We start from the raw sequence: 26,699 nt of genomic DNA on the forward strand, positions 1-26,699 counted from the left end.
CTCCCGGCTGTTCTAATAATTTGGCATTTCGTCGTATATATGACAAATTTTTCTTTTAATACAATTTCTCGTTTTCTCGATATCAATTTTTTAAATCAAGGTTATGTAAATATATGAATTGAAGAGATTTTTTAAATTTTCATTGCGGCTTTGAATACAAGTAGCTAGCTACATATCCTCCGAGGCGCGCTACCCGAAAATTAAAAAAATCTATTCAATCCATATATGAATATAACTTACATGTGACAAAACGGACAAGAAAATATCAGCAAAAATGAAAAGATGAAGTTTGTTTCGAACAAAAAACATTTGTAACATATAGTAAATTGATAATGGCATGATAACTTACTTAACCGACATGTAGAGCCACTGTCATAGTAACCAGTGCTACAGGTACATTTACCGCCAATACAGGAAGATATGTCTGTACATTCATTGGCTACGTTGTTACAGGACTCTCCGGGAAGGATTTCTGTTTGTATAATTACACAAAAATATCAAAGAGATCTTAATTAAGAATGCAGTGATCGCAATAAACAAATACCCATACAATAATGGATGAGTACAGTTTTATAAGTAGCAAATATCTACAAATATAGAAAAATAATAAAACTAACAATGCAAGACAAATACATTGTTTTGTCAAAAATAAAATGAAAATTCTTCACTTTACAAGCAACAAAGACCTCTGATTTCATTATGGTGACAATAAGTTGGTAAGGAATATTGCGACGTCATTACTAGAGATAAGCACTCTTAAATTGTTGATATAAAAAAGGAGATGCATCGTTTCTTGTTATCTGTTGGGTATATATTCATTTTGACTTTTTGATTCCTGCCACCAAAATCACTTAAAGTAAACTCAAACTCGCATCTGCTGTCTAACAATAATACGTCTTAAGATCAGTTCAAGTATGACTCGATTTAATTATTACCAATCAAAAGTAACGCCATAGTGACGAAACACACAACTTTTCATTGTTCAAGACCGAAACAAATTAATGTTAACAACGTATCCTCAATCGCAATTGTCAAAGAAAAAAATGTTCATGTAGCAGAACACCTTTTGACATCACATAAAAGTATTAAATTTTAAGATATTTTGAGGATGAAATGTGTTTTCAATTTTTACACAGTTTGTTAGTGTTGTAAATACAATCACACGATATGATATGTCAGCTACACACTCATGTTTAGTCATACCTTTAAGGCATTTTCGTTACTTGTTTTGGCTTTGTTTCTGACCAATTTTGCATTGTCAAAGAACAGTACATCTTTGTGTACCTTCTATGAACAGAAAGCAATATTTACTCTGTGACCAGTTGATTCGGGGTATTAATCAACATCATATTCAAATTACCAGATTACAGGTAACAGTCATTGTGATTACGAAGTGAAACGTCATATTTCCTTGTAATACAACATTTTGGCATTATTACTAATGGCTTATACAACATCTGTCTGTAAAAGCTGACTTACTTGCGATACAAATTCCGTTATTGACTGATGGACCGTCACTGTCATAGTAACCCGAGTTACAAGTACATACACTATTGGTACACACGGAGTTGGACTTACATGCATTTGTTGGTGATGAAGGACATGTCACTCCCGGATTTAGTCCTGATTAGGAAGGGGTTGTTTAGATACAATGAGTACTTTAAGACAAACGTTTACAGAATGTTGGATCAATATTATTGGCTAAACACAAGCTATTCATGCAAGGCAATGATGTAGAAAATGAATTGATGTTCAATAATACGTGATAAGCTATATGAATATAATTTATATGTGACAGAAAGGAAAAAGAAAATATCAAAAAAAATGAAAAGATGAAATTTGCTTCGAACAAAAAACAGTTCTAAAATATAGGAAATTGATAATGGCAAGATAACTTACTTAACCGACATACAGCGCCACCGTCGTAGTAACCAGTGTTACAGGTACATTTACCGCCAATACAGGAAGAGAGGTCTGTACATTCATTGGCTACGTTGTTACAGGACCCTCCGGGAAGGATTTCTGTTTGTACAATTATACCAAATGAGCAAAGATATTAATTATGAATGCAGTGATCGCAATAAACATATATGCATACCGTAATGTATTAGCACAGTATTATTAGCAGCAAATATCTTCAAACATACAAAACAAGTCAACAATGCATGACAAATACAAAGTTGTTCACTTTACTTTACTTGCAACAACAATCTTTAATTTCATTATGGTGACAATTAGTTGGTTACGAATATTGCGACGCTAATGAAATGAAAAAAGGCGGGAATTTCCAACGCGGAACTCCCATCCAGTGTAAATATGTGTTCCTGTGTGCTATAAACCTTTGTAAAACATCAATTGATGGATTGCGAAAACCACAAACTATAATAATTTATAAAAAAACACCCGATCATCTAAATTACAAATGATAGATAGAGGCGGTGGAGTCACTAGTAATGACATACAGTAAGATGTTAATCTGTGTGAGTCCTTCCAGTAGGTTTGTAATATGTGGCGGATTATCTTCCATTCACGCCGAGTCGGTAGCCTGTTTGGAGTTCCCTATTTAGATGTTGCTGATCATCCCAACTCCTACTGCATGTCATGTCAAGTATGGCTCGGAATGTTGAAATATCACGCTACTGGCAGGTCATAGCGTTTCTGCTTGATTGAACAGCGGTAGTTGTTGATCTTCAAATTAAGAGGTGTGTTTTGTCTTCATTCTGCATGCTGCACTTGGCATAGGTAATGAGGTATAGTAAATGGTGCAGGAAACTGACTGGAGGATGCGTTAGTTCTGTCCATTAGTCTTACAATTGAATGAATTGGTACAGTGAGTATATAGGCAGAGTTTACAGTTCTTACTGTAAATGTCTTGAAACAGCCAGTGTCAGTAGCATGAGAAGTAACTAACAACTCTTTGATGGTTTTTGGTCTGGTGTAAGATAGTATTGGTGGTTCCGGGAATTTGCTGGATTATATCAGGATGTGTCAGTGTTTCTGGAAACGACATCAATATTGTGTGCACAAGACAACACTATCCCATGGAGTTGGGCCTCAGAGACGCATGGATATTGGTTGACCGTACCAGGAGCGGACATTTGTGCCTTACGTCGCGACGTAAATATAGAGGTAAACTTGTCGTGTACCTCCGTTACCGATTTTAGACAGCGACGGAGACGGCACGTCAAGTTGTCGGCAGTCATGGTCGGTCAATGTGTGCAAGAACGGTTAGGAATCGGCCGTGGTAGTTTTATTCAAGGTCACGATGTCCCTATGCTAGTCCGCCTCTTACTCAAACGTGACGCCAACTTATGCAGTGGCTACTTGCAAAATAAGCTTCGTTTGACCCTTTTGAGACGCGTGTTGTACACTGGCGTGTCCTGTTTTACGTTTCAGGTCAAAAGAACGTTTGTCGTTACTGTCTGGCTCAAAACATGGTCCAGTTGTTGATTTGCTATCATATTATACAGAATTAGAATAATATCTTTCAAAGGAAAGCAATCGCGAATGGTGCCAGGAGTGGGCATACATGATACTGATTTGGATCAGAAAACGGCGTAGGGTATCATTGTTTTAACGGTATTCACTAAAACACTATATGTAATAGGACAACAAAAATAACCCAAATGTATTCACTTCCGATTAATAATCGAGAAACCCTCACTATGTACACCATCAAAAAGTTATTCTGCGAAACTTTTACCCATTTTTTTTTTTTTTTTTTGCGTTGGAAAAAGTAGGTGTAAATGTGATATAAATATACGTAACCGATTCAGTAATATAATCATATGAAGACATATCACAAAGGAAAAGCATTTAACCTTGGTATTTTCAACTTACGTCGTGAACAGGTACTTCCACTAGTATAGTAGCCAGAGTTACAGATACACGTGTTCTTTATGCATTGGGAGCTGGAAGGACAAACATATCCAGTAGCATCACAGCCTTTATCTCCTTCTGCAAGTTCAACAAGAAACGCAATGGTCAATGTTTTATTTACAGAATGTGTATGATTAAAGTAGCTTGGCCATCGTTCTTATTAGCGAAAACACCTCTATGGTTTCTGAAAGTTGCTTTTAACCTAGTTTATATTTCAAGTAAAGAAGAGAAAACATTCCTTTGCTACTCCTTCATGCGACTATGTGCTTGACACCAGAAATTAAAATAAAGGTAATGCATATATATATTTAAGCATTGAACTGTTACCAAATGGTAGTATACAGTCGATATGAATACCATTTGGGTGACAGATACATAGAATGTCGCCCGTTAGGGCGACATGAAATATTTATCTGTCACCCAAATTGTATTCATATCGACTGTATACTACCATTTGGTAACAGTTCAATGCTTATATTTGCATTCATAAAGATTTTTTTATTTAGTGTAGGTTATGACGCGTTTAAATTTGCCGCTTACCCTATCACTGACGTCATCAAGTTTAAATACCGGAACAGCCGAAATTTCCAGAAGAAATAATATAGTTCCTGATGACGTTATTAATAGCAAGCACATAAGAACGTTTTTGTACAAATTTGGCTTTATTTTTTATTTCATATACGCTTGTAAGTATCACCAAATTGTTCACAATTGCATAATTTCTGATTGTTCAAAATCGAAACCGTTTTTTTCTGCGCAATGATATAAAGTTAACATTTAGAAGTGATGCGATTCGAACGGGCATTGCCCAGGACAGACTCGATTCCTCGGAAACACTTATGTTTCTATCGACTGGATTTACGTTAATTTAACAAGAATACCAGCGTTTGGATTCTAAATGAAAGTCGTCTTGACAGTAGGGGAAACGATTCCAAGGATATTTCCTTCGAAATAGATTCCAGTCTTACCGGTCAACTCAGTGTCGCTAGGCTGACTTAGCAGACGATTTTCAACTTCACAGGGGCTCGATTTTGTAAGGTAGGCCTTTGACATCAGTGAATAATCACAAAACTAAAGTCCAGTAGGCCTACACATATTCAACCGGAAACCATGTCGATACTCCCGATATTTATACAAGACTGTTTTTATAAATACATTACTTTTATTGTTGTCGTATCTTGCATTTCTGAAAATTCGGAACGAGCCCCTGTGAGTGTGACGACATTCACAAATTGATCATATTTCGTATAGATCAAGAGTGGCACTTATAGTAATTTCGTGTTGACTATATTTTTCTAATTATAAAATGATACTCTCATAACTTGTGATGTTGCTTTATTTTTCGTTGTGGCTTCTGTAAATAAATGCTAGCATTCCAAAGATCTCTAGGCCGAAAGTAACTGGCGGCCATTGTTTAACCTACAACACTTGGAGCTGTATTCCTACACTGACCGAATCACTGTAAATTGTAGTATACAGTCTCATGAATACAATTTGGTTTACTAACGACATATAGACAAATGCAACACAGAATGTAAATATATGCCTATGCATATCATATAGTGTTTTGTTGCCTATGTACAATAATACGAGTTCATTTCTTGTTTGACCAATGTAAAAGTCACCACAATAAGATCAAATTATGGCATATATCACAAACTTTGATTATATATATATCGAAAAAAACTTTGTGTCCATGTAGAGTTGGATATATCAAAAAGCAAACAAAACTTAATGACACACTTTCTAGCGCTTTCACAGGTTTTGCTGCTCTTCCGGAAAAAATATTTTTGAAGGACAACTTGATTACGTCACAAATAACTTGACGTCATAATGTACACTCGTTCATAAAAGTTTATAAAGTTGCGCCATTTTTACTATGGCCTATTAATACTATGTTATAAAGTTGCGCCATTTTTACTATGGTCTATTAACTCTATGTTTTTACATTTTCATTAGCTGGTCCTCTTTTTCTCCCAATAAAAAGTATCAGATGAATGTAGTTGATATAATTAGTCAACAGCACAGTCATGATTATGCTTACTGAGAAATATATTACGTAATGAGAGAGTTTTTGTTTGTTGCCTATGTACAGTCATACGAGTTCATTACTTGCTTGTTTTTTGACCAATGTAAAAGTCACACCAATGAGACCAAATTATGGCATATATCACACACTTTGATTTAAAATCATATTTGCTTTTACAGTAAAATATAAACTTTTTTTAAACGTGTATGTACTACATTCAGTTATCACTGGGCATGTACCGCTCCTAAGCGTCTTACATTTGGACACCCTGGGGTTAACACTTGAACTGTTAGATTTATAACAAGTCAACATTTGTTTTAAATTTTGAGGTTGACGTCTACTATGTTAAATAGTATTGTTTTTAAACATCTTTCTCATACGAGTACTGTTTTAGTTCCTCACATTCTATTTTAATCACGGAATAAATATTGAAGTTCCTAGGATTAATAGTAGAAACAAAAGGAATTGAATTGGTCCTACCTTTTTTAACGTACACGGGTTATAAAAGGCCCCTTTTCAGTAGCTTTTCTTATACCATATTATATCACCTCAACCGGACAATATTGAACTTTAACTGTTTTAATTGACAAATGTCTTGTACTTCCTCGAAGCAAGGTTGAAAGGATTATCAACTTTAGTATGTTTACTATGATTTGAAAAAAAAATTGAGGTAATTATATGAAACAGTGATTTTACAATACAAGTCAGATGTAATATTTCCAGTAATATCTACTTGAATTAAAACATCTAAAAAAGGTATCGAAATCCCACTACACTGCATTGTATAGCAAATTGATGGATGAAAAGTATTCAACATATGGTATAATTCATGTACATACTGATCAGGAGGCCACATAATAAAACAATCTTCGGGGAATCTTAGAAAGTTAGTTTTGACAAATTCAGTAAAAGTATCCCCAAACTTAAAATAAAAAACAATGCGTTTCAAATCAATTTCTAAAGCCTTAAGTATGAAATCATAACTAAAGCGGGAATCACTATTTTCCTTTTTTTGTTCAACTAATATTAAGCATCTTCTATACCTAGATCATGTGGAATGTTAGTTTAGAGACTTACTACATCAAAATTAACAACTTTATACTAACTTTGAGTCTGTCGATGTAAACGTTCAAGGAAATCAAAATCATCTTTGATATAACTATTAACGCTTTCACATAATGGTTTCAATATAAGGTATTAAAATGACTTAAGCGTTGAGTAGCACTATTAGGTCCACCAAATGTAGGTCTAAGCTTTAAATCCGTAGGATTTTCAACTTCAACGTATATATTATTCTGATCCTCAATAGATTTCCCCATGATAGAACTTTTATGAATTTTAGGTAGACCATAGAAAAACTAGTTCTATGTCCAAAGTTAACAAGGTAATCCTTTTCTTTATCATGTAAGCATGCGTCATATGTCTGTATGAGATTGTTAATGATTTAACGAACTTCAATTTCAAAATCACCACTCGTCGCTGTGTAAAACTCAGTATCATTGAGCATACTATGTTTTTGTTCACAAAATATTAATCTATACATCTATATATGGGACAAAGAAGTAATTCTAACAGTGTGGACATGCACAATGTCAAGGTTTTGAAGCAATCCGCCCCTGTATCAAGAACAGATAATGCAAATACAATCACATGATATATAAACAGTACTAGAAAATACAATAAGATTCAGTGAGACTAGTTTATTTGGAAGTAGTTGAAATAACCATGAACCCTTCGGCTGGGGTTGGTCGAAGGCGGTGGATAAGATTCGATAATTGCTTAACTTATATGTCACGGCCATGTTTAATAGTTTCTGGATCTTAAGTTTCTGAGGTAACATTTCTAATTCTACATAATCATTTTTTCTACTGAGCGTAACAATGGTAAGCTGATAAGCAAAGAAAATCTGACGACGTAGTATCATTATTTCCAGGATTAAAAGAGTTTTTACTACACTTTAATATTACAACCTTAGAAACACCGGTGATTAGGTACGGACGCATGCTTCCTCATTTGTTCACAAATGGTATTATAAATCAATGTCTCATTGGTGTCAGACACATTTTTTACTGATCCTTTTATCAAAACTTATAACCAAATTATACTTATTTGGGGAGTAAGAAACCCCCAAGAGAAATAACATGTATACTGGCATACAGTATTAGATGTAGTTGCTTATAATATAACCGAAAAAATGTTCCGAGTTTCTTGCTTATACAAAATTAGGTGACATGTTTCCTAATGAACGAGCTTCAATTACGATCATTCTTCGGTTATGAAAAGGTGAAGATGACAAATCCTATTTATTTTTGGTCATTACTTAAAGATATTGACTCATCGTCAAAAGCTACTTTTTTGGGGAATGCTGCCTTTTTGTCTATACGCCTGGGGTTACGAAACTGCTTTAAGGATTAAATTCATAACGTTACAAAAAGAATATGTTAAGGTGTTAAGGATGGACATTGATTTTCCATATTTTATAAAGTTAAAGCCTTATTTCTACTATCCAGAAAGTGTTTACATTTCATGTCTAACAAATGTTAATACTCTATACTGTCAAATCTTCCTCTTATTTTGTTTATAAACATTAATAAACATATTATATTAGATTATATTTGGTATTTCTGCATAAGAGTATATACGAAAATTTGATAAAAAATATGGTAACGTTTTTCTCCTGTAACCTGCCTTTGTCGATCATGATACTTGGCAAGCCCACAGGGAATTAAATAGGTATTTCCAGACCTTTGATTAATAGCGATCGATTGGAAAAGAAGAACTGTTCTTTGATACTCGCATATAGAGTACATACAAATATGAAAACATTTATTCTAATCCACAATACATAAAATGATCATTATAAATATAGAACAAAACCAGGATCTTTAAACACTGTCACGCCGTACATTTCACACTCAAACTCCGATGACGTAGTACACGAATACAAACATTCCCGTGACCTTGACACAGTCGCAGTGAGAAACATGGAGACATGTGAAAGAGCAACACGTTTTTGGAATAAAAAAATCGACATCACACTCGCTCTACCTTTTTACAACTTGGTGGCATAATCAACCAAAGACATAAAGGTATAATACGTTAAATCACGTGAATGATTATGGCAAAAAATAGCATTTAATGAAATGTAATTAATTAAAATCTATAAGCAACTATCTTACCAGAAATACATATGTTTTGTAAGGCACAAGGCACAGTTGATGAAAGGTATCCATCGACGCAAAGCGCCAAAACTATCTGCAAATACACAAAATATAGAAATAGATTAAAGAAAAAACGAACTTCCATTCATATGTTTTTACAGTGTATTACCAATTTCCCTAAGATTCCTCGTGGATTACATATCAAGGGCAGTACTAAATTTATTGTGGACATCTTACTTATGTATTCTTAATAAGATATACAACATAGTAACACAACTGACGAAGGAAGACAATTTTATATTTCTTGCCAGAAATGCCCGCAGCTTATATCGCTGCTTTTAACAAAAACGTTTCAATTGCGCAGAAGGGAAATAAAACTCGAATGTGATTCATTAAAATTAAATATCAATCTCTGCTGAAACTAGCGGCTTATAGTAGTACGTTATGTATATAGTATATTGACTTGATATAAATGTTGTCGAAATCCGGAAAGATATTTACATATGCTTGTAGAATTCATACAAAAAGCAGTTGGTGTATACATGTATGAGTAGTATGCAGTTAATTAGGTTATAATAGATGCCATAATTATCATTTTCTATTTCTGGAACACATCTTACTCTAGTGGTGCTTTATGTTGACTAACTATTTAACGAGTTGATATATGAAATTATACTCAAAGAAAAATTCAGATTTCTTCCGAAGAAATGATAGTATACGAGTTCTCCGAAACCATTTGATTACAAGATTTTTGTAGTCTTAAATTAATTCAAAGAACACCTACATAATAACGAAACCATGATTCAAACTGAAAATCGATTAATCGAGGGCAATTATAACAATGATATATATTTAAATCGATGGAGACTTCGAACAGAGTATGAAGAGAACATGACAAATTGTTACAGAAAGAAGTGTAAGTTTCTTCTGCAACATTGACGACTCCAACTATACAAATTCAATTCAAGGTGAAACCTCTATATAAATGGTGACAATAGAGCCACTTGGCTGGCATATCAACAAGCATCAAACGCCCGTGTCGACCATAAACCTTCATCAACCAGCATTTCTCGAAATCTTATATTGTTAATATCTTGCTGGTAGTCAACATCTATCATGGAAATCCTGACAATAAAAACCATTTAATATTTAATCAACTCGGACATATAAAAACCGTAGGGTATGCAGGGATTGATAGAATCTTTCACCCCTTTTGCGGTGAGATAGGGGGATCTCAACCCCCGGAGGGAGAATGCTAAGTTCCCATTTGCCGAATGTTAGGGAGCTTAACAATCTCCCTCCGAGGGTTGAGATCCCCCTATCTCATCCAAAAAAGGGTTGGATGATTATTTTTTCTTAACCTGTTTTCCAATTGAAGTGTGAACCGAATCCATATGATGTAAACAACAAACTGCGGATATCCCCGTCCAGCGTGAGAGAAACAGATTTCTATAATTAACCAGGTGTATAGATTATCACACTTACAGTATATCATACAGTTTATTTGTAAGTACACATCCGGGTGAGTGACTTATGTTGTAGTGTCCTTGAATATAAATTCTACTTGGTAAATAAATGTTTTATAAATTTAAAGAAAGCACATCGGTTAAAAACATATAGGTGAAATTGAAGGTGGAATAAGATAATGTCGCTGTTAACTGTTCGTCTATTCTTTAAAATTCGTTCAGATTCACTAGGAAGAAGGCATAGTCTGTTGCCAGTTAGATCATTTTTGATTGAATACTGTATATACTAATACAATATTTATAGTTCCACTTAATTCAGACTCAGTGGGTCTACCACAGTTAACTGAAGTCATTTTTCAATGAACTATATCAAGTCCGACGTAGAAATGCTTTTGTCATTCTAAAAGTAGGGGACTATATTTTAAAATTCCTTTTCAAAAGTTATCATATTTATATGAAATAAATTCCATTACGTACATTTCGGTAAGTTCCGTGGTAGACTTGCACAAGTCTTTTTGTCAAGAACAAAATATTATACAAAAATATCCAAAACATATAAATACAAGAATGGAATAAAGTTATGACACCACAACATAACTTTTTTCAATCCTTTAGTAACACGACTGACGAAGGAAGACAACTTCATGACTCGTGCCCTTACCGGGTTTGGCGCAGTGATGATAGTGGAAGTCGTCTATTAGATGATATGGATACCTTGATCGCAAAGTATTTACATACATGGATGCGAATTGTACACATATTGTAAATATTCATCACAGTACAACTATGACAGGAAATTGAAACATATACATATACATACATTTTTATATATCATTTATATATAAATCCTACCTGTAGGCATACACTTAAACAACACAAAATACAGTGCCTATCTATTTCTGCTTGATAACATTATATAATTAAGGGCAGAAATATAAGACCTTTACTCCACAACATTATTTAATACTGATTTATGCCATTACTGTCCATAAAATATAAAAAAAAAAGTGATTATAAGACACAATCAGTTTTCCTGACATCACTAGGCCTATATGTATTCATAATAATAAAAGTATACATGTACATACTTTTGGCTTTTGACGGATAATATTTTCTTTACTCCTATATATATATGTCACATGTATTTATCCACATCCTGGAAGATAACTTTATTAAAGTGTAGATCGTCTGTGACACTACAAATATATATACAGGTACTGGTGTTTTAAGTTCTGACCAATATACTTATTCTAACACATACCAGACGTGAGAGATTGACAACACTGTGTTTCTCGTATATACAACTGTAACTTATTCATTCTCCAGTAACAAACCTACAATACTTAATATAAGTGTACTACCTTTTAATGTAAGGTACGCATTATACCTTACAAGATAAATCGTAGTACGAATGTAATTAATGGTTAAATACTGATTACCAAATATGATCTTGATTATTAAGGTACTGGGAAATTCAACGAAGAGAGTTTTAACGACTAATCGGAGCAAAAGTTATTTGACTAGCACACTGAAATGATAAGAATGGATTAATGGATCACGTCAAAGATACTTTGGACCAGAGACTGTCTTTTAAAACTACACGTTAACTCATTATAGGCAGAGACCTATAAATGAAACCTCTGTTATAGGACAGATGGTTTCATAAAGCAGGGACATTTCATCCCGTCAATAGAACATCGTGTATCTAAAACTGTTACTGTTACTTACCCCTACATGGCATATAAACGCTGCCCCTGGAGAAGTCACTGCTAGAGCGCCCATTATAAATGTCCCTTCAAGCCCTGATCAATCGTCTACCTGCCTGTATACCATAACAGGGAAGTACCCTGGCAAGGTTCGTTGTCAGGTGAGTGTTTACAATTCTACCCAATGCCCCAAGCCCTACCTATGCTGTACAAAAGACAGGTGCCGGTAACAGTTATAACTGTCACCGGGGTCGTTTAAGAATATATCAGTTCGAATGGTTTTATTCCCGTTAAAGGAAACCTTCATATGAAACAAATAACGTGGGTAGCATGCAGGACATGTAGCTGTCAGTGAGCCTTCATTCACATACACATATACATATTTTTACAGAAACATGTATTAAGTTTCTAATCGTACGCGGGTTACATAACTTTGATATGTATTCATTGACAAGGTAAAATATCCTTTTAACTTCTCTGGAGCGCCATGTTGTCGGAAAAGGCATGCTATAAATTACGTGATTAGACTGAGTTACAATGTTATCAACCGTCTACCAAAGTACATGCTAATCTGAAATCTACATTCACCTGACTGATTCTGAACATGGACGACAGTTGGTTGTTGCATGGATGTAATTTAAAACTGCCAAAGGCCGATTTGATATTGATTAATATCTGACCAGAAGCTTTTGTTTTAGATGAATGATACCTACCACGATACAGAACATAAATCACTGAAAAATCGCAATGAAAAGGCTCGTAATATTCTTTGCAATTTTACGTCAGGTTAATACGTTCGTCACGCTAATAGGAATGACCCATGTGAGGTGTCGTGTCAAAAATATAGTCTACTTATTACTTTGCTATGGTAATACCTAATTATTTCTGCTCGGTGCAAATTTCTGTGGACTATTTATGTATCTATTTATTTATTTAATCATTCATGTTTTCATAAAATCAAATGTTTTTGACAAAATTATCGAGCACTAGACTCACACGACCATTGCTCGAACACAAAACATATTTTTTTTGTAGGATTATTTTCAACACTAATTGGAAAATTAAAGTTTAGTTGTGATATTTCAGGCCAGACTTCCCGTGAGTAATTTAAAGCCTATCATCCTAACTTTTGCAGGTTGGTTTATTTTTGGCAGTAGGTCATATGACACCTGTGCAACTGCGGATGTTTACGTACAGACCAGTGCTCGAACACCCCTATACATTTTTTGTTTTTGTTTTTTGATGTTGTGGTAAAATCGGTTATATTGTAATATACATACATCCTTTCTTAAAAAAATAATCTTAAGATTATCAAACATCCCGTGAGGTAAAACTAGATCGGACCACATCGGAAACTGACATTTTAAACCAGTGCGCATGTCTTCCGATTCAGAACATTGTGGCTTTTACCAGTAAAGACGTCCATACCTTTTTCTTTTTTTGCTAGGAATCTCCAAACCTATCCCTCTTGTCTACATCTGTTACAAAGCCATTGGTACTCGTCGACAATCAAGCTAAGGTCAACCTCTGTTTGAACAGGTGACTGTAGCCAATCGTAGTGGTACCAAGTGTCACACCTATCGCAACCACAATATAATCTGTCTTCGTCCGTCATACATACTTCACAGAGAATCAGGTTTGCATTTTGCTGTTCTGATGTGGTCTCAGTTGGCATTTTCTTCCTTTGTTCTTCTTCTGTTTTCTTTGTACTTTGCCTGCCATGTTTTCCTTTAGGAGGGGTATCTATTTCCTCAGATTCAGATTGTGATTTTTTGTTTTGTGTTGAATGAGCTGATAAACAAGAAAAGTTTTGTTTGTTTTTCCTCTTTGATTTCGTTTGTTTTATCTCTTGAGGTTCTGCAAATATGCCAGCGAGCTCTTTTGGAACAATCCCAGCTTTACATATTTACTTTCCTTTTCCTTTCCACAATTTCTACAAACAGGTGAAGTCTGAGTATTGCTAATCTCAGTTGATGAATATGGGTGATGGTCAGTGTCAACGTGTGTACTTCAAGTTCTTTCCGGGATAATGGGCATATACCTGCACCAGAAAATAAAGCGGACACATTGGCAGGAAGAACAAGGTTGAGTGCTTGTTGACAATCTTTGGGAATGAAACTTGTGACAGTGTTTTGAACCCCTCTTACCAATGCTACTGAAAGATCTGCAACTTTTTGCTTTAAGTTGTAAAAATACACAACATCTATTGGCTGTAGAAGATGAGATGAGTGTAAAAGGGGAAAACAAAAGGTTTATGCTGTGTTTTTTTAGCACGCTCCAAAAAAGGCAGAGACCAGTGTAACACATGATTGTCCAAAATTAATAAAACTGGCGTTTCTTATCAATAAATGGAACGAAAATTTAAGAAAGAGATCATTAGTGAAAATACACTTTCTGTGTTTTGCATCATCCATGATTCAGGGGTGCCGGCTTTGATATCTCCCCTCGGAAGTGCCCCGGAGAATATGATCATAGAAGGGGATGTAGATCCTGATGCTGATATAGCTTTCAACAAACTGATATGCCCACTAATGTTAACATGAGTCTGATAGGCTTGTCTTGTTTTTGGGGGACAAACACTTTATTTGATGATGATAGTCTTCCAGAGAAACACACTTAAAAATCCGACAGGGGTCATGCTCAATTTCCTTTAGAGCATCCTCTAATAGGTCAAAGTAGTTATTGATGTTATCTTGCTTCAATGCAGACCGAACTCCTTTAAGAGGATGTGGTTACCTTAAAGAAATCTCTGAATGTCTTTGAAGGAATTTCAAAATCAATTTGTCTGAAGGACAATTAGCTAAATTTATGAAGATTTTTGACTCGTCAGAATTTCCTTAAGTATTTCAACAAAACAAAAATGTAATTGACTTCCTATCCAATGGATAACAACAGTTAGCCATGTAAGTTATGTAGCTAACTAGAGCTGATCCTTCCTGGTCATTGAGGATTTTTGAGAACCAAAAGAGGTTTGGTAGCCTGTATATTTCCCTTTAAAATGGTCATAAAGTGTAGCTAGAGGAATATTTGTCTGTCGGGATATGTTCCTCAATGAAAAATGCCATCTCTCAAAATGCCTCTTGCCCGTTCCCAGTCTTCATCTGTATGTATTTTTTTTGTGTTTTTGGCATGATGGATCCTAACTATAAAGTTATGCAGTTTAGAATAAATAATAAATAAATAATGTGCACTTGATCGTATTATTTGAAGTACTACTTAATATTGTACACAAATTGGGTCTTGCCGCCTTAATTTCCTGTATGGACATAAATGTAAAATTTTGATATTTTTTTTTTTCAAAAATATTTCAAATTTACATTGGAATAATTTCTTTTCATTTGAATTATAATTCTTTTGCTATAAATCTTTAAAAATACAGATTTTTCCATGAATGCTTAATTTGCCGGAAACGATGTTTGTTTGATGATATTAAATACACAAAGACAAATACAAATTAAGTAATTAGTTATATACAAAATATCTAAAATAAATAAATAAATATAACCTCAGAGCTTTCAACATTAGAAATTCAATCACCACAGACCAGGTAAGAAAAATAACAATACTGGTACTGTAGCTTCCTGGTTATTTCCACAATAAAATTCAGTGACTTGAGAAAATCACTAAGTGATAGATTACAAAATTCACATTGTTTCACCAAAGCGCTAAGCGAAGAAAATATCAACCACCCTGTATAACCTTTCACTAAAATGATATAATGACTCCACTGTAATACTATTGAATTGACACCGTGATATCACATTCTGTAATCAAGCAGACACGCTGTCTGTCTGAATAAATCATTGTATAGTTTCAAAACAAAGTTCCAATAATTGAAATCATCACAGGTCAAGGGCTGATAAAGGGTGTGATATAAAATTTGTCATATAATAACCTGTAATTGTGATCATGTATGAGAATGTGGCGGTCGTTATTATAGTTTGTGACGGTGTAAAATTATGTGTCATTAAAGAAATAACGCCGTATATTAATGACGTCGTACTGCTGAGGCTTGTCTGCTGATGTAAAAAAATAATAATGTGCAGTCGCAACGGGAAATAAAATGTAAAGTTGTATGATCGCATAACATTACCCGATGTGCGATGGGTGCACGATGTCTGCCCGATGCCTGAAATGGCAGATGTGTGTACGCCATGAAATAGAAAATAGTTACGTGTGCCATAAAATGAAGATTCAGGAACTGGTTATCTGATAATGTACAAATTTCAGAATGATTGTTTTAAAATATATATATGAAAAGGCTATAATTTTACTATGACAGATTATTACTTTTATTTTTTGAACAATAATAAGAGCAATTTTCATAATTTCTCAGAACGTCGTCAAAGGCACCAACGACACAGTTAGCCTGATGTCGATCGCGAACTTGAAGAAAAATATTCAATTGAGCAATACATAAACGAAACATAGATAATAATGATGATTTATGTTAAATCGTTATAATAGTTACATTCATTTTGAATGTTTTCACTAGAATGAAATAAGTATGTGTACCAGGCAGGTCTCAGTTACATAGTATTATAAAAAAGTCACGGCCCAAATTATCATAATAAAACCATTATACAACAAACACAGGACATTTGAACATATTAACAATTTGAATGAAACTAATATAGTCCTGACACATGAACATTCAAAATTTGAATGTTGTATGGCGTATGTCTAGTCGCTGAACATTCAAAATCTAAATCTAAATGCCGTATGTCGTATGTCGAGCCGCTGAACATTCAAAAGTTCCCTTGTTGGCTAGTGAAAACACAAGATATACATTTTTTGAATGTTGAATGTCGTATGTCGTATGTTGAGCGGCTGAACATTCAAAAGCTGATGTTGTATGTCGTATGTTGAGCCACTGAAGATTCAAAATCAAAATCTGAATGTCGTATGTCGAATGTTGAGCGGCTGAACATTCAAAATTTAAATGTTGTATGTCGAGTCGCTGAACATTCAAAATCAAAACCTGAATGTCATATGTCGCATGTCGTTTGTCGAGCCGCTGAACATGCAAATGTTCCCTCGTTGGCTAGTGAAAACACAAGATATGATATTTTTGATTATTGAATGTCGAATGCTTCACACAGCCCATTAAAGTCTGAAGAGCAACTCCATTAATCAAGATTCAATACTTAAATCAACGTTGTACATCAGTGAGAATCGGACGGTAAACTAATGTCAGTAATGCGACCTAATACAACTGGATTTACATATTTTGCATTTCTACGTATTCTAACACAAAAATGATTTCCCTATTTTGCCAATTTACACTACAATTATACATACACGTAGCAAGTGCCATTTAAGCAGATTTTAATTATATCTCTTGTGCTGATATATACGAAACGTAGTAATGTTGCTGTGATCATGCTTTAGACTTTCTGACGACCATTTCCGGAACATTAAAGCAACCGGTGACAACCAATGAAACTTCGTGCGCAGTTAATTGTAATGTCACAATTTCAGCGGTTTTTCCTATTACCTGAATATCTCAGTACAAAAAGCCAATGCAAAGTGAGAGTTTTGCCAAAATATATCAAATATAAAGATTGCAGAAATGAGTGAATATTTGCAACATCTTCAAGAGGTAAGCTAACAGCAAAAGGCTGAAGCGTACAGTTCCTATAGAAAAATCGACCACGTCAGTATGTGTCAATACACGCTGCGCTTGACAGCCATAGCAAATCTAAGAAGGAAATTGTGGAATGTGAATACATTTATGAATTGAATACTAAAATGTATTAAACAAAAATGCCGAGTTGTTTCTTTAATTTTGTAAACAATGCCGGTGTCTTAACGAAGTTTAACTTTAACTATATCATTAAAGCAACCACTACTGCCGTAGTTACCAAAGTCGCAACACATCATGATTTTCATATTCTTCTTACGGTATTTCAACAAATTGTTTGATTGAAATATATGCATTGAATGATTTTTTTTATTGCGATAACGGTGGTATGCACGCAATGGGATACAAACATATTCAATGTATAGAGCTAACGCGCTATATAGAATTTATGTATACATTGCACATGTATCCCATTTGCGTTCATGCCACCGTTAACGCAATAAAACACCGTTCAATCCCTACATGATGACGTGATATATGTTAATCTAAAGTTATCATTTTTCTATAATATTGTCACGGTTTACCTGTTAGAACTGCCCAAGTAAATTTCCCTCGCTTACAGAAATTGGTGAACACATTAATGTGAGACACGGACATTCATACATAAAATTTAGAAAAAACACGACAATTTTAAGGTTACCCTAGAGTTATCACATATATATACTGGTGGGTATGAAGGTTATAAGTGCCATACATGTATGCCATATAATAATGTGCATGCACGTACAAATTGAAGTTGCTTAATTCTGCACGTTAGGTTTTCTGTGCATGGCATGGAGTGGGTGTTTTTATGGAGAAATATACCAACTATATCTTCTGTTCTAATTTAACAGAAAGGAGAAAGGTTCGAAAACTTGCCGAACATGTACGAGACCCTGATGATTTACTACTCTGCTCATCAATCAACATGTCAAACCTGGGTCCTGTTTGATCCTTAGAAATATAGTTAGTTACCAGAAATCTTACATCTTGTTCATCTTCGCTAGCCAAGGCTTCTGCTACGTTACACTCACGAACCCTTGGCAGATATAGGCATCGGTTTTAGCCCTGTAGCGGAGATTTAGTTGTAAACATGTTTTACTGGTTAAACTTTACATGTCCGTGTTAAGTTGTTTTACTGGTAGACACGTTTTACTGGTTAAACTGTAAATGTTTATGTCCGTGTAAAGGTGATTTAGTGGTAGACACGTTTACTGGTTAAACTGTAAATGTTTATGTCTGTGTTAAGGTGATTTAGTGGTAGACACGTTTTACTGGTTAAACTTTACAGTTTTATGTCCGTGTAATGGATTTTTCTTGAGGATATGAGATCAGTACATGTATGTTGTTTTCTATTAGTATTTACTATGATATGGTGGTATCAACCCTCTGATTGCATCACAAAACATTTTTATGCATACTGATCAATTGTAAACATAGGGCTACAATACTTGAAGTAAACCAACAAACATGTGTTTTTTTAAATATTGAAATTACAAATGCAGTTAAACAAAGCAACTCAACTTAATAAAATATATTTCCACTTTATCATTGTAAGATTGGATGTATTTCGGGAAATGAAGGACAGATTTACATCAATTAAGTAAGGCTAGATTATTTTACACGTAGGACTGTCACCGTGTTATGTATATGACGATGTTTGTAATTATATATTTTGTGTTCCGGTTGGTAGGTCAGTACACATGTACAGAAGTGCTGTATTATGATCTGTAATGTATTCACCTGACTGATAGGGACGTCAGGTGCCCGTTGTACGTGTGTATTTTTACACACTCAGTATCATACCGCGTGTCAATGTGAAGGAGAAAGGCCCAGGTTAGCTACCAGGAAGTATACTCAGATTTACACCATAATTATATATACTAGGTCTTTTATGTTTGTATTTACCGACTCTGTCTAGTTTGGTGTGGGAACAGGAAAGTTTTCAGTATATACAACAATGTCTTATTCATTTCTCTAAAGAAGGTGTGATCTGTTTCCTTATGTCATCTTTTGTATATTGATATACATTGAATTGAAAACAAATGACATGTATCTGAAGTCAAAGTTCGAGTGAATTAAGTTGCATGATTTCTTTGCTTTATTACGCATGAGAGGTGTGTCTGGCGTTCCAACAATATATAACCATAATAGTATGTTTCAAGGAAACAACAAAGATAATTTACACTCAAAAAACAAAATCAAATCTAAGTTTATAAGATCGTCAAGCGAAGCAATGTAAAATACCAGCCTCGGTACCAGTGTCTCCCCGGCAAATCAAATAACGTATTCAGATGACCAACAGTCAGAATCTTAGGTGGATGGCTGTCACGATTAGGACCAGTAACTACTAGAATGACTCGTATGCATAACTTATTCTTTACTTGACCTTTTTCAAATAGTTTACAGGATGACAAACAAGAAATGGAATTCAATGTTTTTACTTTTAAATCAAAAGAAAAATGGTTTATGTCCGCCAGAGAACATTTTAATGGTGTATGACCCCTCATAGAAAAATTCAATGGTTTATGTTATCACAAAGAGAAATTTAATGGTGCATGTCCTCACGAAGAAAACATCAATGGTTTATGTTCTCAAAAAGAGAAATTCAATGTCTAAGCTGATGTGGTTAGTACACCCAGAAACCTTCCCAGCTGATGGAATAGTCTCTGCCTTCTATGGCGGAGGAGAGCCAGGGTGCTTTCATTGTTTTGATTGTTATTTTGCCTCTGGGTTAAAATATGGACCCATGTTTCATCCATAATAACAACTCTCTGAGGAAAGTTGGCAGGATCTTCCTCAAAAAGGTTAAGATTAGCACGCGATAATGTGCGACTGGTGAGTTTCTGATCAACTATCAGAAGTCTTGGTACCCATTGGGCCGAAAGCTTTCTCATTGCAAGATCCTCGGTCAGAATGGAATGTACTCTTTCCTGTGAAATGCCAACTCTACTGGCTATACATATCTTTCTGTGATTCGTCTCTCAGTCATAACAATATCATGAAGTTAATTGACCATTTCTGGGGTTGCAGCATGGACAGGCCTTCCAGTCCTTTCATAACATTAATACCTATTGTGGTATTTGATCTAAGTGTAACACTCCTGATTCCTCTAATGCTTGTCACATGATATTCTGGGGCTAAAAACATGATTATATATTACTGTTGTTTGTATAGGTTGGAGATGTTGGTTACTCTTGTGAGAGGTGTTTTCAATCTTGTACAAGTACATGGGAACTCTGAATTGTACGGTACCTGCGGGGTAGACATTAAGAATGGTATCATGTACAAGAAAATATTTTATGATAAAGACAATACTTATTAATCCTACAGGATTTAGATCGTAAGTTTAAGTTAACCTTGTTCAAAGGACATGTGAGCTTATGCTATATCGTGGCATCCGTCGTCTGTCCGTCGTGCTCACTACGGTATACTCATGGGGTGAATCAACGATTCATTCCGCGCAAATATCTTCGTCGCCTAAAGGAGATGAAATTTAATATAACTTTGTGTTTTCCCCATATTTCATCATTACATCTCACTGTGAATGTGTTTTTTTAGCGACGGAATGAACGGAACTTAAATGTGATGTCCATAACTCATTAAAACTTGTGCGTTGCATCACACACGACAAAAAACTGCGCCCCATAACTCAATCTTGTCTGTATGTCCGTCCGTCTGTCAACAAATTTTTCAAACAGCTAATTCATCTTAACCAATGTTGCGAATTACCTGAATTTGACTGGAAGTCTCCGGCGATTATGGTAAAATGTAAAAAATTTGGGACTGGCCATTAAGGAAACTGATAGGCGGGGTCAAAAGAGAAGAAAAAATAAGGTCATAGGTCAAAGTCATTACCCTAAACGGTGAAGGTCAAATTACATAATCTCTGCCTGATTAATAATTTGTTGGTTGAAATTAAACGAAGAGTCATCTTGACCATGGGCAATGTCATTTGGGTTCAAAAGGAAATGCTTTGCCACAATTACTGAGATATCCAAGTTGGTAATACAGGCTCTCTGGGTCTCTTGTCTTAGCATCACTGACGAAACAACTGTTTGGTAGTAATCTATTTTGGCCCCGCTGTATATGTCTTAATGTGCAAAGAAATGTACTTAAGCCGTGTGTGTTGTACGTGTAATACGTATACCGTATGTGGAATTGGTATACTGAACATGTAATTAGAATCTTGTACATGGAGTTGGAATGCTGTATATGTACACTGTAATTGGTGTACTGAACATGTAATCGGTATGTTGTACATGTAATCGGTATGTTGTACATTTAATTGGTATACTGTACATGTAATTGGTATTCTTTACGTGTAATGGTATACTGCATGTGTAATTTGTATACTGTACATGTGATGGTATACTGAACATGTATTTGATCTACTGTACATGTATTTGGTATACTGTACGTGTAATTGGTATACTGTACGTGGAATTGGTATACAGTACATGTAATTGGTATACTGTACGTGAAATTGGTATACAGTACACGTCATTAGCAAACTGTACATATAATTAGTATACTGCATGTGTAATTTGTATACTGTACATGAAATTAGTGTACTGTACATGGAATTTGGTATACAGTACATGGCATTAACAAACTGTACATGTAATTGGTATACAGTACGTGTAATTTGTATACTATACGTGTAATTGATATACTGTATATTTTATTGGCATACTGTAGATGTAATTGGTAAACTATACGTATAATTGGTATTCTGTTTAGATTATTGGTGTACTTTACAGTCATGTAATTGATATACTGTACATGTACATGTCGAATAGGCAATATAAAACTGTACTATATATCTTTTTCGTTTCCTTAGGAGTGTAGATATACCGGAAAGTGCAGCTTTTCTCCTAATTTAATCGATTCAATACGTTGGGGGTCTTTGGTAACCTTAAACAATTATAATCAATACAATCTTAACATTATAAAATGAGTTACAGTTCAACAAAACATGTACTTGTAATATGTGCCTTGTAACTACTGTCAGTGTAATATATAGTCCACGCCCAGAAATTCATACTTTATTTAGCCTTTGTTGCATCATTTTGATATTAACCGAGAAGAAACCGGTTTTGAAGTAATACAAAAGTTTTGGACAAACTTCCTTGTCTGATGTTACCTCTCCTTGACATGCCGCCTAATTAACCATGTTTCCTATGTCTGGGGAGTAGGTAATATGTAATATGTTTTACAAAAAATGCTGATGTTTTGAACTGTTTTGTAAACATTGTAATGTAACTTAAGAGGTCGGGTCAATGCCTATGGAGATTTAACATTAGGGCCGGCACCAATCCAATTTTTTTGTTTTCCACCATATGTAGATCCATGAAAATAAATCTAAATAGCATAAATGAATAGTCATTATATCAACCGATAGTCGTAGTTTACCTACTTGTATAATACCTACGTGTAGTTGAATGAAGGGGGTAGCCTAACAAAATGGCTAATGATTTTCGCAAGCATACTAAAGTACGTAGATTTAAAAATCAATTATAGCAGTTGACAGTGTTTAAATTGATAATTTGATACCAAATATGTAATATGTATTGCCATACATGAGGTAAGCATAGTAAAAAATTCAATAAGAAAAACATTCATTCTTTTTTAAAATTTAAGATGTATCCAATATTGTCAACCTGAGCTAGTATAGTTGTAACGTTTTTAGCATGTCAAACATCATTGATTGTTTTTAAATACCGATATATTCTTTAATTTGTTTATTACAAAATAACTGCATAAACTTATACATTTTAGTTATATGCAGCAGTAAAACATCACGAATATGCATTCTGCAAAATAATCTTCTCAAGAACTGCTTACTGCTGAGATGGTGTTCATATCCACGTACATGTACAATATATATGTACATGTATATACATATATACATAGATAATAAAGGCCGGTGGTTTATTTCCGGGTACTCCGGCTTTCCTCCACCTCCAAAACCTGGCACGGATGGATCGATGGATGGATGTGGATGGATGGATTGATAGATCATGGATGATGGGTGGATGGACAGACGGATGGATGGAAATTTCAAGTGCCAAAATCAATAATAGCCTCCTGACAGCCATTTTGTTTTCAGATCAGTTTTATATTTAAACATGCAAATCTAGAGACCAAGGGACACCTATGTATAGAATTCGAAAACAAATCATGAAGTTCTTTCTGAAAAACAACGATAAAAAAAATAAAAAAAAAAAAAAAAAGAGAAAAAAAAGTTTAAGGACGTACTCACAATGATATGTACTTGTAGGATGAATTAAAGATTCATTCCGTGCAAATATCTTCGTCGGCTATATGAGTTGAAATTAAATGTAATTTTGTGTTTTCCCATAATTCATCATTAAACCTCACTACAGATGTGCTTTGCACCCCAAAAAGTTCATAGACAAAATATCTCACCTCATAACTTAATCTTGTCTGTACGTCCGGGCAGCCGGCCGACAGGGCGCAGACCATTTGCCGGACGAAGAGAGATTTCATAAGCCATCGTCTGACGATGCTTGTAAGAATAGATTTGATACAGGCTGCTCAAGAGAGAAAACAGAAGACAGTATACAAAGATATCTTAGGGAGGAAAGATAAATAACGGAGAAGCCTGCATACAACTTGATACCATACGTACTAGGTACAGGTGGGTGGATGTCTACTTTTTCGTACGCTATGACCTGTTGAAATAAAAAGATATCTCACTATCTTCGTATTGGAGTCTTGCCCGGGACCAGCTTGCAATTTTCACTGAAATTGATATTACATAAAAGTCTCTCTTTCGATACTATCGCGTCACTTGAGCAAATATAGCCTTTAGGACGGGAATTTTGAAAGGAAAGTATTTCCCTGGTCAAGCTGGACACTCGACTGTCGAATTAAGTCAATGAAAGTAGGAATGTACATCTGGAGTTTAAATATAACAAGGTGTGAAATTTGATATTTTACCGATATTGTATTACATGTGTGATGACCACCTTCAAACTGACGGTATTGCTTTGCATTATTCCTGAATAATCAAGACAGTCTCCTTGACACTTAATGGGAATGGAAAGTAGGTATAGTTTTATTTTAGTCAAACGGAATGTTTTCAAGGAGCTTTGAATAAGAAACATTTTTTTCGCAATATGAACAAACAACTAAGATCATTATTTTACTATAAAATTTTCTTTATTTAATCGTGAATCACACTTGTAATCAGAAAGCTATTACATGTATAAAATGGAAGTTCGAGGGGTAGTGCTGTATCCTACTGACTGCAGACATCACAAGGGTAGTCAGTATTGTCAATGCAAAAGCCTGTAAAATACAATAACATTTGTAGTATGAAATAGATGGTAAATAGATGTTTGTATTATCTCTACTTGGGGTTACATAAATATGTTATTAAACTGTAACTCTATTCATTTGAGATGACCGCACAATTCACAAATGGTGCCCGAGTATTGTATTCTGCCACAGGCAAACATCTACATCGGTGGTCAACGAATGTTAACTAAGAAAAAATCTGGTCCCTTAAATCAGCTACATCATAACAAAAGTCAGCTAGCTTCCTGTTTCAGATTTTAACAGACATAACTCATACTTCACATAATGTATGAAGTGTAATTACGAACAATACATTATATTCTTACATTCTTATGTTTGGATGAAGTATTGGGATGTGCCTTTTGTCAGATATGTCTGCTCTTTTTGCTATTGTTTGGTTGCATTTGCCAATAGCATACACAACTCATGCTTTTCGCGGGTTATTGTTGCAAAGAGAGAAATGATCGACATGGGTACTGTAGCCTTCCGTGAGCGTTTTGCTTGATAAACAAGCAAAGTGTACATTCAGAAGTTTAGTAACAGAAATGAAAACAAAAACTCGCCAGTACGCATGTTAGGCTAAGAAGTTACAGTACCCATGGTTATCATTTCTCATTTCTCTCTAACATAGCATGCCTACCAACAAGTTATTTTGTACATAACGCACATGATAGTACGAGTTATCTCTCTTCCACCAATACATTTCTATGCGTACGTGGTAGTTTTTCATGGTATGCATTCATTTGACTTGGACAGACCAGTGTTACATAGTTGTAGTGACCGTCCTTCATAATCATTTAAATTTAAACGGAACATACCTTTGCTTCCACTTCACAAAACAAACACGAAGTTAAAATTCACTATACTGTGTCAGATATGAAATCGAGAGTGGTGGAAACTTTGTAAACCATGTAACATGATAAATAGAGGATACCAAAACAAACATAACAGATTCTCTCTACTTACTACAGTGATATTTTACAAGGCTGTATAGTCCTGTTATGGTACAATTTATCAGAAGTAACTTGATTACCTTTTAGTATGTTTCAGGGGAAAATGTTCATTTGCATCACATATTTAAACCGTTTGCCTTGCTGTGATATGTAATTTATTAAGTTATTTGTTAATTTCAAGAAAATATGTGAACAATGTATGCTACAGGGGGGCACCATTTGCTCTTTTGTATCATATATATTGCACAAGATAGCCATGCCTTTTTGCTCGCAAGTGCCTATATCATATAATAGAGCCATTGTTTTGGCCAGATTTTAATTTATAATATGTATAAACATTGATTCTATTTTGACCTTGAAAAGCAAGTGGGGATTGTGAATAATATCACGCAAATATGGAATAAATAGATACATTGCCCTGATAAAAAGATAGTTGTTACCTTGGGATAGACACTATACAAATATAAATAACCTGTCAATAAGGATCGTAACCTTGACCTAGAAACTAAGAACATTACCTTGATTAAAATACACGGTAAAGTATGGCAGATCCATG

The 26,699-nt window shown here is 34.6% G+C and overlaps 2 protein-coding genes across 2 annotated transcripts in view; both read right to left on the reverse strand.

Annotated features, from left to right (window-relative positions):
- Positions 1-26,699, reverse strand: part of LOC117327797 (platelet binding protein GspB-like) — a gene marked incomplete in the record, with an annotated part of 631,084 nt that overhangs the window by 301,315 nt on the left and 303,070 nt on the right.
- Positions 1-26,699, reverse strand: part of LOC117327799 (receptor-type tyrosine-protein phosphatase H-like) — a 66,000-nt gene that overhangs the window by 29,684 nt on the left and 9,617 nt on the right. The window lies entirely within an intron of this gene.

The sequence above is a fragment of the Pecten maximus genome, chromosome 5 (genome assembly GCF_902652985.1).
Source record: "Pecten maximus chromosome 5, xPecMax1.1, whole genome shotgun sequence".
Taxonomy (NCBI): Eukaryota; Metazoa; Mollusca; class Bivalvia; order Pectinida; family Pectinidae; genus Pecten; species Pecten maximus.